At 38.7% G+C, this 17,834-nt stretch overlaps 1 protein-coding gene across 1 annotated transcript in view; it reads left to right on the top strand.

Moving 5' to 3' along the window:
* The window catches only part of TERB1 (telomere repeat binding bouquet formation protein 1), a 105,377-nt gene that overhangs the window by 72,152 nt on the left and 15,391 nt on the right, over window positions 1-17,834 (top strand). The gene's annotated exons all lie outside the window — the stretch shown is intronic.

The raw sequence follows: 17,834 nt of genomic DNA on the forward strand, positions 1-17,834 counted from the left end.
CAAAACTGTTTCTAAGTTAATATAGTATAGTAATTTCATTTTAAATGACTTGAATAGTAGTTTTTGTTTTGTTTACTCAAACTTTTTATTTTGAAATTATTTCAAACTTACAGGATAGTAAGGACTCCAACATAACCCCCCTGCTGAGATACCCAGATCCACCAATTTTAACATACTGCCACATTTGCTGTATCATTCTATCCATTTTGAAAATATTTGAGACTAGGCTGTATAAATCATACTTCTTGAACATACAATAATTCCATGTACATTTCCTAAGAACAAGGATATTCACTTATGTAACCACCTTAAGTACAGTTGTCAAGTTTAAGAAATTTAACATTAATATAAAGCTTTCAGTCTTATTCCGATTTTTTTGTATGTCCCAATGTGAAAAACCTTTTAAGTAGTATTCTGTATTGTAGATGTGCCATAATTGGTTTAACTAGTGCTTTTTTGATGGGCATTTAGATTATATTTAATTTCTTGCCAGTGGAACATTTCTGGAGTAAACTTCCTGCTATATACACACATACACATACACATACACATGCACACTCACACATAATTTTTTGGTAACAGCTTTATTGAGATAAAATTCACATACCATACAATTCACCCATTTAAAGTACACAATTCATTGTTTTTTAGTATATTCATAGAGTTGTGCAACCATTACCATAATCAATTTTAGAGCATTTTCATCACCTTATAAAGAAACCCCATGCCATTAAATGGTCACCCTCTGTATTCTCTCCATCCCTTCTAGCCTTAGGCAAACTCTAATCTATTTTCTGTCTCTATAGATTTGATTATTCTAAACTTTTCATATAAATAGAATCATATGATATGTGGTCTTTTGTGCCTGGCTTCTTTTACTTAACATCCTGTTTTCAAGGTTCATCCATGTTGTAGTATGTATCAATACTTCATTCCTTTTTAATAGCTGAATAATATTCCATTGTATTTATCCAGTTATAAGTTGATGGACATTTGGACTGTTTCTATTATAAAAAATGCTACCATGAACATCTATGTACATATATTTTTTCATATTTATATATTTTAATAAGACAAGTTTATAGGAGAGAATTATTAAGTCTGAGTGTGCATTTTTCACATTTTGATAGCTATTGCAATATAGACAGCATCATACCATAGTGGGTAATAATAATAGCAAAAAAAAAAAACTATAGAGTAAGACTGCACGAGTTTGAATTCTTGCTGCATCATTTCTGCCTGTGAAACTTTAGGCAAGTTATTTAATCTGTATGTGCTTAAGTTTCACCATTGGTAAATGGGGATAATAATAGTACCTACCAAAATACCTAGAGATGTTGTAAGAATAACATAAAATTAAATAACCTATATAAAGTGCTGAGGATATTCTTGATAAATAATAAATGTTTAATTAATTTTAGCTATTATTGGTTCTGGAAAAGTTGGTACACTCATACCAACTGTATTTTTCCACATCCTTGCCAATCCTGGGTATTATTAAACTTTTTAATATTTGCTGATTCAATAGATGAAAAATAATCTCATGTTTTTAAAAATTTTACATTTCCTTATTTGTGAAGTTGAGCACTTTAACATCTCTCTCTCTATTGGCTATATGTATTTCTTCTATGGATTGCCTATTTACATCCTTTGCCCCTTTTTCAACTAGGTTTGTCTTTTTCTTAGTTTTTAAGAACTTTTTATGATTATAATTTCTAACATTTATTGATTGTATATGGTACTAGGTATAGATCCTTGTAAGTCACATATATTATTTGATCTTTACAATAACCCTGTGAGCTAAGGACCAAGAACTTAAGCAACTTGCCTCAGTTCACACAAGAAGTGGAAGAGCCATGATTTGAGCTGAGTCAGTTGGTTTTGAGCCCTTGTTGTTACTTACTTCCATCGTATACTAAATTTTGTAACTAAATTCTGATTCTGGACTCTTCTGTTCCATCTATTCCTATTCCAGCAGACTATAGAATACTATAGTTTTATAGTATTTTTTGCAACTATTTGGTATAGTTTCCCTTCATTCTTTAAAGAAAAATTCTTGTGGTAACATACGTAAACATAAAATTTGCCATTTTAATCTTTTTTTAAGTTACAGTGTCGTGCTACCATTATCTATTACCCAATTTTTTTTTCATTACCCTAAACAGAAACAATGTATCTATTAAGCAATAACCATTTATTCCTCCCTGCCCTGGCCCCTAGTAACCTCTGATCTACTTTTTGTCCCTATGAATTTGCTTGTTCTAGATATTTCATTTAAGTGGAATCTTAGAATATTTGTCCTTTTGTGTCTGATTTATTTCACTCAGCATAATGTTTTCAAGGTTCACCCATGTTGTAGCATGCATCCGAATTTTATTCCTTTTTAATGGCTAAATAATATTCTATTGTATATGTATATACTGTATTTTATCAGTTTATCTATTGATGGATACTTGGATTATTTCAACTTTTTGGCTGTTGGAAATAATGCTGCTGTGAATGTTGGTATACAAGTATCCATTTGAGTTTTCTCTTTTTTAGGGTATATACCTAGGAGAGAAATTACAGGTCATATGTAATTCTGTTTAACTTTTTAAAGACCTGCCAAACTGGTTTCCACAGTAGCTACACTATTTTACATCCTTGCCTGCAATGCATGAAGATCCCAGTTTCTCCACATCCTTGCCAATACCTGTTGTTTTGTTTTTAAAAATAGTCATCCTGGTGGTTGTAAGGTGGTCTCATTGTGGTTTTGGTTTGCATTTTCCTAATGACCAATGATAATGAACATGTTTTCATGTGCTTATTAGCCATTTGTAAATCTTCTTTGGAGAAAGGTCTATTCAAGTCCTTTGCCCATTTTTAAAAAAATGTATTTTGTTTTTTTATTAGAGACTTGTAGGGTTACAGAAAAATCATGCAGAAAGTATAGCATTCCCATATACCCAGCTCACACATGCAAGTTTTCCCTGTTATTAACACATTTGTGTGGTACTTTTTTTACAATTGATGAAACTATTATAATTATACAAATAACTATTGTCCATAATTTACATTAGGGTTCATTGTTTTTATTGTATATTTCTTTTGTTTTTAACTTTTACTCCAGTAACATATATAACCTAAAATTTCCCATTTTAACCACTTTCAAATATATAATTCAGTGGTGTTAATAACATCCACAGTGTTATGTTTTCATCACTACCATCCATTACCAAAACTTTCCTGTCACCGTAAATAGAAACTGTACCAAGGATTATCTCCCCATTCTTTAACCCTACCCAGCCCCTGGTGACCTGTATTCTAGTTTCTGATTATTAATTTATATATTCAAATTATTTCAGAGTAAGATCAGTGTATTTCACTGAACATGATGTCATCAAGGTTCACCCATGTTGTAGTTTATATAATATTTGAAAAAAACAATATTTTTCCAGCTCCAGTTATATTTTCTAATTTCTAATATAAACAAAAGCTATTAATTTTGTGTTTGTTTACCTTACAGAACTTTTTTTATTAATAGTTTTTAGACATTTTCAGAACTATCTAGGTAATCATATTTCATTTCCAAATTATGATAATTTTTTCTTTGTAGTGTTCATATCTTTCATTTCTTTTATGAAATTAATTAAAATTTCCAAGACACTTTTTAATAGTAACAAAGATAACAGGCATCCCTCTTTTTAGTCCTTCCTAAAATTTTAATCGATCTTATTAAATAGACTTTTTTTTTTTTACAATGTATAAATTAGGAATAAGGCAAGCCCAAATTTAATTTAATAAAAGAAATAAAAGGTATGAACACTAAAAAGAAATAAAATTATAACTTAGAGATGATATATGATTACCTAGAAGAAGTACGGAGAAATTTAATCTTTCTAAGTGTAAGTACTCAGTCCTAGAAAGCACTAAAGCCTGAAGAGAAAATTGTGTTTTTTTTGTTTTTTTTTTAAATTTCAGGTGAAGTTTGTGGTATGGTATTATACAAGCCTCAGAGAGACCTGTATCCCACAAAGTTTTGATGATATTAGTAAAAGAATTCCAATCTCTCTATAGAAAAATCTCAAATTTCATTTAATTCCATTGGTATATAGATATTTGGAGCTGTCTGTGGTCTTATTCCCTTTTTCTATATTTGATTAATGAGTATCACCTGCACAATAATTCTCATGTGTGCTTCTTACGCATAGTTCTTTAATGGATTTATCTGTACTTTTAAACAATCTCTTCCCCCTCCATATTCAGTTAGAAGTTTCCTTGATTACATCACCTACTTCATCAGTCAGTTGATTCTAGGCAGAATGTTCTTGCTGACTTCTTGAGATAGGGCTGTACTTTCCCTGGCCAGAGATCATTATTCTTATATCCTAAGATGTAGTCCAGAAGTCCATATCCATTTAATGAACATCAGTGCAGCAAGCCAGTTATTTTGTGGAGCTTCCTCTTTTTTCTGAAGTCTCTTCCATTGGCAAGAATAAAACGAGAAAATCACATTGTTTCTAAGCCCTGAAGTTTCCTGACAAAATGTTGATAGACTAATAAAATTGTTCCTTGATTTCTTGTGGTTGTCTCAGAATGTCTTTTTTTTTTTTTTTAGATTTATTTTATTTATTTATTCCCCCGCCCGCCCCACCTTGTTGTTTGCACTTTCTGTGTCCGTTCGTCTTCCATGTTTCTTTTTTTTTTTTTTTTTAAAGATTTATTTATTTATTTACTCCCCCCCCCCGCCGGTTGTCTGTTCTTGGTGTCTATTTGCTGCGTCTTGTTTCTTTGTGCGCTTCTGTTGTCATCAGCGGATTGGGAAGTGTGGGCGGCGCCATTCCTGGGCAGGCTGCTCCTTCTTTTCATGCTGGGCGGCTCTCCTCACGGGCACACTCCTTGCGCGTGGGGCTCCCCCACGCGGGGGACACCCTTGCGTGGCACGGCACTCCTTGCGCGCATCAGCACTGCGCATGGCCAGCTCCACACGGGTCAAGGAGGCCCGGGGTTTGAACTGCGGACCTCCCATATGGTAGACGGACGCCCTAACCACTGGGCCAAAGTCCGTTTTCCCTCCATGTTTCTTTAGGAGGCACCAGGAACTGGGCCTGGGACCTCTGATGTGGGAGGGAGGCATACAATTGCTTGAGCTACCTCTGTTCCCTGCTTTGATGTGTCTCTTAATATGCTTTTTACAACAACTGTCTCTTGTGTCAGCTTGCCACACCTGTCCTTTGTACCAGTTCGCTGTCTTCTTTAGGAGGCACTGGGAGCTGAACCAGGGATCTTCATACGGTAAGTGGGAGCCTAATCGCTTGAGCCACATCTGCTTCCCAGAATGTCATCTTAAATCAGTTGGAGAGGGAGTGGATGACTCAGGCCATTGGGCACTCGCCTCCCATGTGGGAAGTCCTGTGTTCGTTCCTGGTGCCTCCTGGAGAAGGTGAGCAAACAATGAGCAGACAGATGAGAGAATCATCTTGGGGAGGGGGGATAAAAAAAATTAAGTAAATCTTAAAAAAAAAAATCTGTTGGAGAATGTTTTAAGTTTATATATACCTTCATTTCCTGAATAACTATTCCAAAATTTTTTTAAAAAGGCAACAACACCAAAACTCTTATTTCCCAATCAGTCACATTATCAATATTTTATCTTACTTTTCCATGTCTGAGTAATGCTGCATTTATTCTTCTCTATCTCCTTTATATCATAAAATCATAGTTCATACTCATGATTTAAATTTGACTTCTCATGACTAATTCATGATTGTATTTACCCTGAGGTCTAGTTTCATGCTTTTTACAGTGCTTCATAGGGACTTCTGCTTCATGATATACACTGAGCACACACACTTGTCTCATCTCTTCCTAAACCTTATGAAATAATAGGATGTTAATAAACAACATATCAGATATAAGTTCTGCTAAACGTTGTGAGAAGAGCACTCTAACCATAACTATTAGAATATTAGAAAAAATATATGAAACAACTACTTTCAGACATTGCACTAAAAACAGCATAGGATTATGAACTCTGAGAGAAGGGAAAAAATGAGATGAGCCCTGCGATTGTACCACCTTACTTCCTCAAGGTTGTTTTCAGGACTCAGCATAGGAAAGGGGGACCTAAACAGTTTGGTGTTTTTGCTGAGTTGGAAATCAGAATTCAGAGAGGCAGATTCAGTAAGAATTTGCAAGATGCTTTTGGAGAAAATGTTGTATAGAGAAAGTGCTCTAGAGATATGCAGAGAGATCCCTGCAGTCTTCCGCTGAGTGCATTCATGGGGTAAAACATCTTGAGGACAGGGAAAGAACCAACAGAAAGTAGTAAGCCAGATAATTCCTGAAAGTTCATGAAGGTCTGAGAATAGCTAACCCTCCTAGTGGCCTGAGTTGAAGGCCTTGTAATACATAGGACATTAAGTCCTCAGAAGGATAATGCCCTAATAGTGGGGCTAAATAAGCCCTACAGTAAAGGATGCTCTTGTCCCCGCTTAACAAAGCAAGCCACAAAAACTGATCTTCAAGTAATTTAGCTGTGTGTCAAACCAAAATATAACACTTTTTAGAGGAATGCAATGGAATACAGCATTCAACAATGTAAAATTCACAATGCTTGTCAACTCATAAAAAATTACTAGGCATGCAAAGAAACATACAAATAAGACCCATAACCAGGATTTCTAATTTAATATTATTGTAGTCAGAGAGCATACTCTGTGTGACTCCAGTCCTTTTAAACTTACTGAGATTTATTTTGTGGCCCAGTGTAAGGTTTAACTTGGTGACTATTCTATTTGTACTTGAAAAGATTGTATAGTTGCTGTTTTGAGTGAAATGGTCTATAAATGTCCAATCAAATTAGTGGATAGTGTTATTCAAGTTTTCTAAAGCTTCACTGATTTTCTTTGTACTTGTTCTATAAATTACCAAGAGAAATTGTTGAAATTGCCACCTGTGATTGTGGATTTGTCTGTTTTACCTTTCAGTGCTCCTTACTTCTTTCATATTATTTTTATATATTCCAGTAAAACTCACCTTGGCTTATTAGCTAAATATTTTTTTCAGTGGTCACTATAGGGTTTACATTATGTATCTTTAATTTATTATGGTTTATCTTCAAATAATATTATTGTTTCATTCTATTGTAAGACCCTTACAACAATATCCCTCTGTTCTTTATGCTATTGTTGCCATACATTTTACTTCTACATTTTTTATCAGTTGTCCAGTAATATTGTTATTTTTGCATTCAAATTATATTTTCCTGAAATATATATTTTTACTAATGCTTTGTTTACATACAGTAAAATTCCCTCATTTTAGGTGTACAGCTTGAGCTATGATAATTTTATACAGAATGTTAGTGTATCATGGACACTAAAAATATAGAAAAGTTCACTCACCCTCAATTTTTTCCTAGTGTTCCTTTGCAGTTGGTCCCATTCCTCACCCCCAACCCTAAGCAATCACTGATCTTCTTTTTGTCACCAGTTTTCTTTTGTATAATTTATTTTTTATTTTTTATTATCTTTTTTTAAAGATACATTGATCACACAAAATGTTACATTAAAAAATATAAGAGGTTCCCATATACCCCACTCCCCACATCCCCACCCCACTCCTCCCACATCAACTTCTTTCATTAGTGTGGTAAATTCATTGCATTTGGTGAATACATTTTGGAGCGCTGCTACACAGCATGGGTTATAGATTACATTGTAGTTTCCACTCTCTCCCAGTCCATTCAGTGAGTTATGACAGGATATATAATGTCCTGCCTCCAACTGCAAGTCCCAAAAATGCCCCCATATTATACCTGTTTTCCCTCTCCCTGCCTTCAGCAACTCCCGTGGCCACTGTCTCCACATCAGTGAAATAATTTCTTCCATTGCTAAAGTTAAAATAATTTTTTTTATTTTAAGTCCGGTAAGTCCACTCTAATCCATATTTTATTCCTCTATCCTGAGGACCCTGGGATGGTGATGCCCACTCCACCTCTAAATTGAGAGGGGCCTTAGATCCCACATACCTGATGGATGGGATTCTCTTGCTTGCAGTTGTGGACTCTCTCAGTTCCTTGGTGTGGTTGACCATCCTTACCTCCTTGTTAGTTGATCTGGGTAAGTCCAACAAACTGGAGAGTAGGTGTTGCAACTCCGCTAGGGCTCAGGGCCCAGGGCCCAGCTGGCATATGGACAGTACAGAGATTCAAGTCTCCTGGGCATTTACCAACCCCAGCACCAACCACAGGTTCAGTAAAAGTGACAGAAGAGGCATGTGTAGAGAAGTCACATCTAAGTTCAACTCCATCACACTCAGGAGCACAAATTCCAGTGTAGGGCCCACTGGCAAGGCAATGAACTCTAGAGCCATCTGCCCTGTAGGCCCTGGGTGTCTCCATAGCCCTCAGGAACACCACTACCTGGGGTTGTATCTACTTTGGCTGTCTCTGAGATTCTGCTGAGACATGCATAAGCGCAACCCCTCTGATGACCTCCCAACTCATTTTGAAGTCACTTAATCATATAAAGTCAATTGTCTTTACCATTTCCCCCTTTTATTTAAGGTCTTTTTCTAGTCGCATCACCAGCCGGTGCTTGGTAGTAATCCCTTGGCACCAGGGAGACTCATCCCCAGGAATCATGTCCCACACTCGGGAGAAGGTAATGCATTTATACGCTGAGTTTGGCTTAGAGAGTGGCCACATTTGAGCAACATGGAGGCTCTCAGGAGGTAATTCTTAGGCACCCTGCAGCTCTAGGCCAAGTTGAAATTTCAAGCACACAGGCTCATAAGCTTAGTCATCAGTATCAAGGGACCATTATTGGGCCATCCTTCTTCACTGGTCTTTGCCCTTGCACTTGGGGGATTGTTGCTGTTCCATTGGGGAATGTGACAGAGCTCCCCGGGGTGGGAACTGAGTATTCCCTTAGTTGTCATGTGAAACTACCCACTCTGTCAATACCCAATGAACATCCAAACATATCTATATAACTTATATGTGTGTATAATTTCCCCATAAATGGAATCATATCTTACATACTATTTCATGTTTGACTTATTTTACTTAACATGTTTTTGAGATTCAATGTTGTTTTATAAATATTTCTTTTTATTGTTAAATAATGTGCCATAAGTATGAATATATCACCATTTTGTTTTTGCATTTACCAGTCGATGAGCATTTGGGTTGCTTCTGGATCTTGGCTATTATGAATAATGCTGTTATGAATGTTTGTGTACACATCTTTCTGAAGACCAGCTGCCAGTGATCCTTGGCTCCTTTGCCACATGGCGGTATCCATTGGTCTCTCATTTCTCCTCCAGGTTTCATTACTTTCAGCTTCTTCCATGACTTTCTCTCTCTGTATTCATTCCGTTTATAAAGGACTCCTCTCTCTAAGCCAAACTCGGTATATAAATGCAATAATCCCCTACCCCCAAGCATCGACATGACTCCCAGGGATGAGCCTCCCTGGCACTGAGGGATTACCTCCAAGCACCAACTAGCAATGCAACTGGAAAATGACCTTGACCAATAGGGGAAAGAGGTAAAGACAAATGAGTTTATATGACTAAGAGACTTCAAAGTGAGTCAGGAGGTCATTCCAGAAGTTCCGCTTATACGTGTCTCAGCAGGATCCCATTGAGGGTTACTGAGGGCTCTGGATACACCCAGGCATTATGTTCAGATAGTTCAAGAGGTTGATGCCTTGCCAGTGGGTCCTGCTTTGGAGTCTGTGCTTCCCAGTGTGACAGAGTTGGACTCAGTTGTGGTTTCACTACACTTGGCTCTTCTGTCCTTTCTTTGGAACCTACAGTTGGTGCTGGAGTTGGTAAGTGTACATCCAAGAGACTTGAATCTTTGGGCTGCTCATGTGCCAGCTGGACCCTGAGCCTCAACAGAGTTGCAACAAATACTCTCCAGTCCATTAGACTCACCCAGGACAGCTAACAACGTGGTGATAATGGACAACCACCATACCAAGGAACCGAGAGAGTCTACAACTGCAAGCAAGAGTCCCATCCATCAACCATATGGGACTGAAGCCCCCTCTCAATTAGAGGTGGAGTGGGCATCACCAACCCAGATTCCTTAGGTTTGGAGAATGAACTATGGACTAGAGTGGACTTCCTGGCATTCTACTATAGACCTATTGTGATTCTAGCATGGAAGAAATTATATCATTGATGTGGAGTCAGTGACCACTGGAGGTTCTGAGGTCCCAGAGAGAGAAAACAGATATAATACGGGGGCATTTTTGAGACTTGGGAATTGTCCTAAATGACATTGCAACAACAGATACAGACCATTATATATCTTGCCATAACCTACAGATTTGTGTAGAAGAGAGTGTAAACTACAATGTAAGCTATAATCCATGCTTAGCGGCAATGTTCCAAAATGTGTTCATCAATTGCAATGAATTACCACACTAATGAAGGATGTTGGTAATGTGGGTAAATGTGGGGAGTGTGGGGAGTGGGGCTTATGGGAATCCCCTATATTTTTAATATAAATTTATGTCATCTAAATACCTTAAAAAAAAAAAGAGAACTTTCCTGAATGAGATGTGTCATACCTTACCTGAAGCAGCCCCAACAAAATATCATACAGGAATGGATTAGCTCCAAGAACATGATATTCTGGGTAAATACAGTTCCAAATCACTACAATCTAGGGGTGACTTGCTGGGAAATTATACTTATAGTACCAGAAAGCACAAAGTGTTAAAAAAAAGTCCACATTGAAGGAAGTACAGGAAAAGGGATACAGGAAACAAATGAAAGAGTTTCTAATGGCTAATGCTGGAACAATGTGAGCAAAAAAAGTAGTATTGGATTATACCCCAAATTATAAAATAGATGTCCATGAATTCATACTGAAATAAATAAATAAAAGTAAGAGATAGACAAATCTTCAGAAGAAGCACAAATAATTTATGTAGGTATTTTACCACCTAAGTGTGGGCTGCATAGTGACTTCTATCCGAAGAGTACAGTATGGAGGGGAGAGGGAGGAGCAACTTTATACTGGAAAAACCTAACAGTCACTGCCTCAGCCAGATGATTAACATTTGATAATTATGGTGATAATATGCGCCCTTGATATGACGTGATGAAAATGGCACTTTACTTCTATGGTTTTCTTCATCCAAACCTATAGCCCTCTCTAATCATAAGAAAACCATTAGACATATCCCAGTTGAGGGGCATTCCATAAAATACTTGACCATTTTCCCTCAAAAATGTAAAATTTATTAAAAACAAGGAAAGTCTGAGTAACTATTAGAATGAAAAACAGCCTAAGGAGACATGACAAGGAAATGTTATGTGGTATCCTGGTTAGGACACTGGAAAAGAAAAAGGACATTAAGTAAAAAATAAAATAACTGTGTTGGATGGAATTATATCATCTGATTTACATGTGTTCTTGGTCTTGATCCACATTCCTTTGGGTATGAACTCATTGTAAATAGGATCTCTTACAGATGTTATTTTAGTGAAGGTACCGCGCACCTGAATGATGTTAGGCCTTAATATGAATTACTGGGGTCCTTCATAAGCATAAGTTCAGACAGAGAAAAAAAGCCACGGAGAGGAGCTGGAAGCCAGAAGTCAATGGAACCTAGAAGAAAAAGGAGAGGACACTGCCGTGTGATGGGAGGCAGAGATGCAAGCCAAGGAACCCCAAGGATTGCCAGCAGGCCAGAGTCCTACTGACCCTGGGAGGAAACAAGCCTTCTAGCCTTCAAAACTGTGGGACAATAAATTACTGTTGTTTAAGCCCAACCCCTTGTGTGGTATTTGTCATAGCAGACAGGAAATATGAATTAAGGACTTTAGTTAGTAAAATGTGATATATTTCAAAACTCGAAGGGTGTACACCCAGAAAATCTCCTTTCTACCCCATTGCCAAACTACCTAGAGGCAGCCAGTGTTACTATTTCTCATCTGTCCTTGTAGTCATAGTCTAGTCTGTATATGCAGGCAAATTCGTATATGGATATTCCCTCCCTTCCTTTTACACAAAATATTGCATACTATAACATCAACTGCTTTACTTTTTCAATTAGCATTATATTTTAGAGATTATTCCATAATGGCATATTATCTTTTTGGTTTTTAAATATATTTTTAACATTTAGTTTTATCAAATTTATACATGTACATAGGTTAAAGAGTGATATAGAACTCCCAGGTTTGTTAAAACTGATAGCAGTCCTGTCTCATTCCTTTGTTTCATTTCCCCCTTCTCAAAGGCAACCAATTTTAGCTCTTTTAGCTAATTTTTATTAGCCTCGTATCTCTAAATAGCATGCTTGTATTTTTTCTTGATTTTTCAGTTTTAGCATTAAATATTGAACTCCTTCTATGTAAGATGAAAATTTAGTTCCTTGTTCCACAACCCCCATTCCTACTCCTCATATCCCCCAAGCTTCCCAGTATAGTTATATTAGATAATTATTCAGTGTTTATTATCTTTTGGTAAATGCTATTCATCACTGAACATGTAGTATACCCTGATTACTGTCCCTTTTCTGCAGAACCTTTTGTTGTCCTTTTATTACTTTTCCTTTCTTGCACAACCTATTGTTCTCATTCTCTCTGTACTCTTTCCTTCTCTATCTTTCTCTCTGTCTCTGTTTCTTGTTGCCTAGTTTTTTATCTACTTATCTCATTAACCCCAAAATCTTGGTCAGTTGTCTAAAGATGTTCAGACACTTCAGGCAGTCTATTAATTTTATTTTCAGGAGTCTTCTAATCAGGTTTGTTTAGATTTGTTTGCCCTCTGTATTAGTCAAGGTTCAATCTAGTGACAGAAACCACAACAGTGGTTTAGACAGGGAGAATTTAACATAAAGAATTGCTGATGAGGGAAACGGACTTTGGCCCAGTGGTTAGGGCGTCCGTCTACCACATGGGAGGCCTGCGGTTCAAACCCCAGGCTTCCTTGAGCCGTGTGGAGCTGGCCATGCGCGGTGCTGATGCGCGCAAGGAGTGCCATGCCACGCAAGGGTGTCCCCCGCGTAGGGGAGCCCCACGCGCAAGGAGTGCGCCCGTGAGGAAAAGCCGCCCAGCGTGAAAGAAAGTGCAGCCTGCCCAGGAATGGCGCCGCCCACACTTCCCGTGCCGCTGACGACAACAGAAGCGGACAAAGAAACAAGACGCAGCAAATAGACACCAAGAACAGACAACCAGGGAAGGGGGGGAAATTAAATAAATAAATCTTAAAAAAAAAAAAAAAAAAGAATTGCTGATGAGGTAATGGGGTAAAAAAGAACTCTAAGGTGTCATATGGGTAGTAACTACAGAAAGTAGCTACTACTAGGAATGAGAGAAAAGTAAACAAGGAAGGAACTTAAAAGCTTGGAACAGGGAGACCCTATAAGGCTGAGATTCAGATCTGTTGGGAGAGGACATGATGCCACATGAACATGCTGTCCACAGGTGACAAATTGGGGCATCTGCTGAACTGTGAAATTTGAGAGCCACTGATGGTAAATGTTGGAATCCCTGCGTGCCTATCCACTGGGTCACCACCCAAAACAGCAGAACACCAAAAGAAGAAAAAGACCCTTCTTTCTCTTCCAGCTTGGATTGGCCCTCCAGCACCTTCTAATGGCTAAGCCTACCTAACATCAGTCCAACCAGAGAAATGTGGTCCATCGAGTCCAGTTCCAGTATTACAAAGTTGGGCAAAGAAGGATGGGTTTTGGAGTTGAGGAGCAATAAATTAATAAGTGGTACACCCTTTGTTCCAGCACACAACTGTTACCCTGGGATACTCCTGTATCATCATCCTGTAGATTCTCTTTGGACCCTTTCTATTTTGATCCTCTGTTTCCTGGATCCCGTGTAAACCTCCCTTTTGTGGTTTATGCTCTCATGTTGATGGAGTGCATTCTCCTGTAGCTTCCTGAAAAAGGGTGCTTATGATGTAAATTTGAGACCTTACAAATCTGAAGATATTTTTATTTTACCTTCATGATTGATAGTTTGGAATTAATAGTATTCTGGGTTGGAAGTTATCTGCTGTCAGAATATTGAAGGTGATGCTCCACAGTCTTCTAACTTCCAGTGCTATTCTTGAGGTCCAAAGGCATGTTGGTTCTTGATCCTTTATGTTACCTGTTTTCACTCTTTGGAGGCTGTGTAATCTTTATGCCAATGTTTTGATAATTTCACATTGAGGTACCTTGGTGTTAATTGCTTCATCCATTGTGCTGTGCACTTTGTGGGCCCTTTTGATCTGGAAACTCATTTCCTTTAATTCTGGGAAATTTCTTATATTATGCTCTCATTATGCTTTTTAATTAGCAAAGTCTCTTTTTTACTTACTTTTTATTGTATCTTATTCTTGCTTCATGGGCTTAAGGGTTAATTGGCATTCTTCTCTTAAATATATCAATGATGGGCCTTTTTTAATAGATTTTTTTTCTCCTTACGTAGTCTTTCTCCTTGGAGTTTTGAAAAAAAATTTCTTCTTTATTTTTCTTGGTCTCTGGTTTCCTTCAGATTTCTGATGATCCTTGGTTGCTACTCATATTTAAGATACTCAAATATGCTACTCATATTTGAGACACTGAGACAATAATGTCTTCTTTGGAAATTTGTTGACCATGGATTCTCAGAGAATGAATTTGGTGGGTCAGGTAGGTCATTTTTTGGAACCTCTGATGTTCAGTTTCCCTCCTAGAGATTGGCAGCCAGTATTCAGGAATCAAAATGGGGGAGTTTTGAATTTGGAGATCTTATTATTTAATAAGTAAATATTTATTTAGTCTTTAATTCTTTAGTGTATGTGCTGCTAAGGCAAGCACTAGCCTTTAATTCTTGAATAGTATTCTGCCTTTAGCTTTACTTGTCCTCCAGTGTAAAGACTCTCTGTTTTACCTCCTCCAGACACTAAATTTCCTGCCTTGGAAGAGGGGGACACTCTGGTATCATTCAACTGGCTACTAAGAGTTTGTAGTGAAGATTGGGATCTAGTAATCTAACTGCTTCTTTTGTTTTTTTTTTTTTAAAGATTTATTTATTTATTTAATCCCCCCCCCCCTCCCCTGGTTGTCTGTTCTTGGTGTCTATTTGCTGCGTCTTGTCCGCTTCTGTTGTCGTCAGCGGCACGGGAAGTGTGGGCGGAGCCATTCCTGGGCAGGCTGCTCTTTCTTTTCACGCTGGGCGGCTTTTCCTCACGGGCGCACTCCTTGCGCGTGGGGCTCCCCCACGCGGGGGACACCCTTGCATGGCACGGCACTCCTTGCGCGCATCAGCGCTGCGCATGGCCAGCTCCACACGGGTCAAGGAGGCCCGGGGTTTGAACCGCGGACCTCCCATATGGTAGACGGACGCCCTAACCACTGGGCCAAAGTCCGTTTCCCCTAACTGCTTCTTAAACAGATTTTCAACCTGTACATCAGGTAGTTTTTAACTCTGCCTTCTAGGGGTTCCAGTATCTCCAATTCCTGAGCCCAGTTGAGGGTTCTACAGTGTACCTTAGGTAGTTTCTTGGCTTTTCCCACTGTCAGCTTTATTAAGTCTGCTAAGTAGGTTATCATTCATCCATCTGCTTTCCAGTTTCTAAAATTTTGTTGCCTTTATTTTTTGTTCCATTTCTTTGTCCTTGTGGGTTTATACCTCTTTAAAAACAACTGTTGGTAGAAGCGGATGTGGCTCAAGTGATAGGGCTTCTGTCTACCATACGGGAGGACCCAGGTTTGATCCCTGGGTCCTCCTGGTGAAAAAGAAGAAAAGAGTGCCTGTGTGTAAGCCAGTGCCTGCATGGCAAGCTGAGTGCCTGTGTGGCATGGTGAGTACCGGCGTGGCGAGTGGAGTGCCCATGTAGTGAGCTTAGTGCCCATGTATTGAGCCAAGTGCCTGTGCGAGTGCCTGCATGGTGAGCCAAGTGCCTGTGTGGCGAGCCAAGTGCCTGCTCAAGTGAGTCATGCAGCAAGATGATGATGCAACAAAAGAGAGACAAAGGGGAGAGTCAAGTGAAGCCAGCAGAAACCAGGAACTGAGGTAGCGCAGCTGACAGCGAACCTCTCTCCACATTGGAGGTCCCCAGGATCAAATCACAGTGAATCCTAGAGGAGAAAAAATGAGAAGACAAAAGAGAAATAGATAACAGAAGATCACATAGCGAATGGACACAGACAGCAAATGCAGCAGGGTAGGGGGAGGGAGGGGAAGGGGAAGAGGAAGGGGAAAAAAATAAATCTTGGAAAAACAACAACAACAACTGTTGCTGTTTAGCTGTGGCCTGGGATGCAGCTGGGCTAGTGCTGTGGAGCTGAAAGAATACCGAAGGGCTCCCCTGCTACTGATTGTCAATGATTTAAAACTGCTAGAATTTGTATGTGCAGCATTCCCAGAACCACCAACCGGCTTACCATCAGCTACTTTCCTGTAACTGGGTCCTGAAAAAGGTCCTCCCAAGAAAAACTTCATTGGATCCATGTTGGAGAGAATTCTATCAGGTTTTCCTTACCTCTCTACATCACTGTAAAGTGCCAAGGCCTTAAGACTTGGGTACGTGTATTACAATAGCAAGAGTGCCAGCACCAACAAAAGACCCACTGGACTGTCAGCTCCTCTGTTTCACCAAGCAGACACAATATACCTTACCAACAAAGCTGAATGCCTCTGTGTGATTCCATCACCGACTTATAACATGTAAGAAAAAAAAAATAGACTAGAGCCTTATCTTTTTTTTTTTACTTTATTTTATTATTATTATTTTTAAATTTATTTCTTTCCCCTTCCCCGCTAGTTGTCTGCTCTTTGTGTCCATTCTCTTTGTGTTATTCTGTGACTGCTTCTATCCTTATCAGCGGCACCGGGAATCTGTGTTTCTTTTTGTTGTGTCATCTTGTTGTGTCAGCTCTCCGTGTGTGTGGCACCATTCTTGGGCAGGCTGCCCTTTCTTTCGTGTTGGGCGGCTCTCCTTACGGGGTGCACTCCTTGTGCGTGGGGCTCCCCTACATGGAGGACATCCCTGCATGGCACGGCACTCCTTGCGCGCATCAGCACTGTACGTGGGCCAGCTCCACATGGGTCAAGGAGGTCCAGGGTTTTACCCGTGCACCTCCCATGTGGTAGGCAGACGCCCTATCCATTGGACCAAGTCTGCTTCCCATTATCTTTTCTTGAGAAGGTGGGATTTGAAGAAGCTACTCTAAGATCTCTGCTGCTAGTAAGTGACTGATAACATTATAGACTGATTGGCCCTTAAGTTCAGAGACTTAGTTGCAAGTGAGTGAAAAATAGACAATGAAATCTTGAAGAATTGCATGGAAGTGCAAGTCAAATTTAACTCTCTCCAAATAATGTGGGTTGGACTGAGAAACTGCTAAACTAAACCTGTAATAGCACTGGTTATTTAAGTGTTCCTTTTTGCAATTGTTGCTTCTTGCCATTACATTGTTCCCCCTTTGTCTTTGTAGGCCCAGATGTTCTTAGATAATTCATGTTGCCCTAATTGTGGTCAACAGTGGTTCCCTAGTTTCAGACTAGGCCACTGGTTGTACCAAACTGAACTTGTTGAAAATGAGTGCTATCAAGTATTCTTAGATCATATTAACAGAGCTGATTATTGCCTTGAGTGTTCTGATAATCCTACCAACAGAAGCCTTGTTCTTCCTTGGTCTTTCCCACTTGAGTGGGCTCCCCCAAATCTCACTAAGTGGACCTTTGAAAAAGCTTGCCATCCATTTCTTCTGGGTCCTCCATCGGTTAGAAAAAGGCTACATGGCTCTAGAATAGCTGTTTTTAACCCTGCATTACAGTTAATTTTTATTAGAACATACAAAACCTTAGACAAAAAACTTGGCCAAAATAACTTTTAAACA

Source organism: Dasypus novemcinctus, chromosome 18 (genome assembly GCF_030445035.2).
Source record: "Dasypus novemcinctus isolate mDasNov1 chromosome 18, mDasNov1.1.hap2, whole genome shotgun sequence".
NCBI classification, from domain to species: Eukaryota; Metazoa; Chordata; class Mammalia; order Cingulata; family Dasypodidae; genus Dasypus; species Dasypus novemcinctus.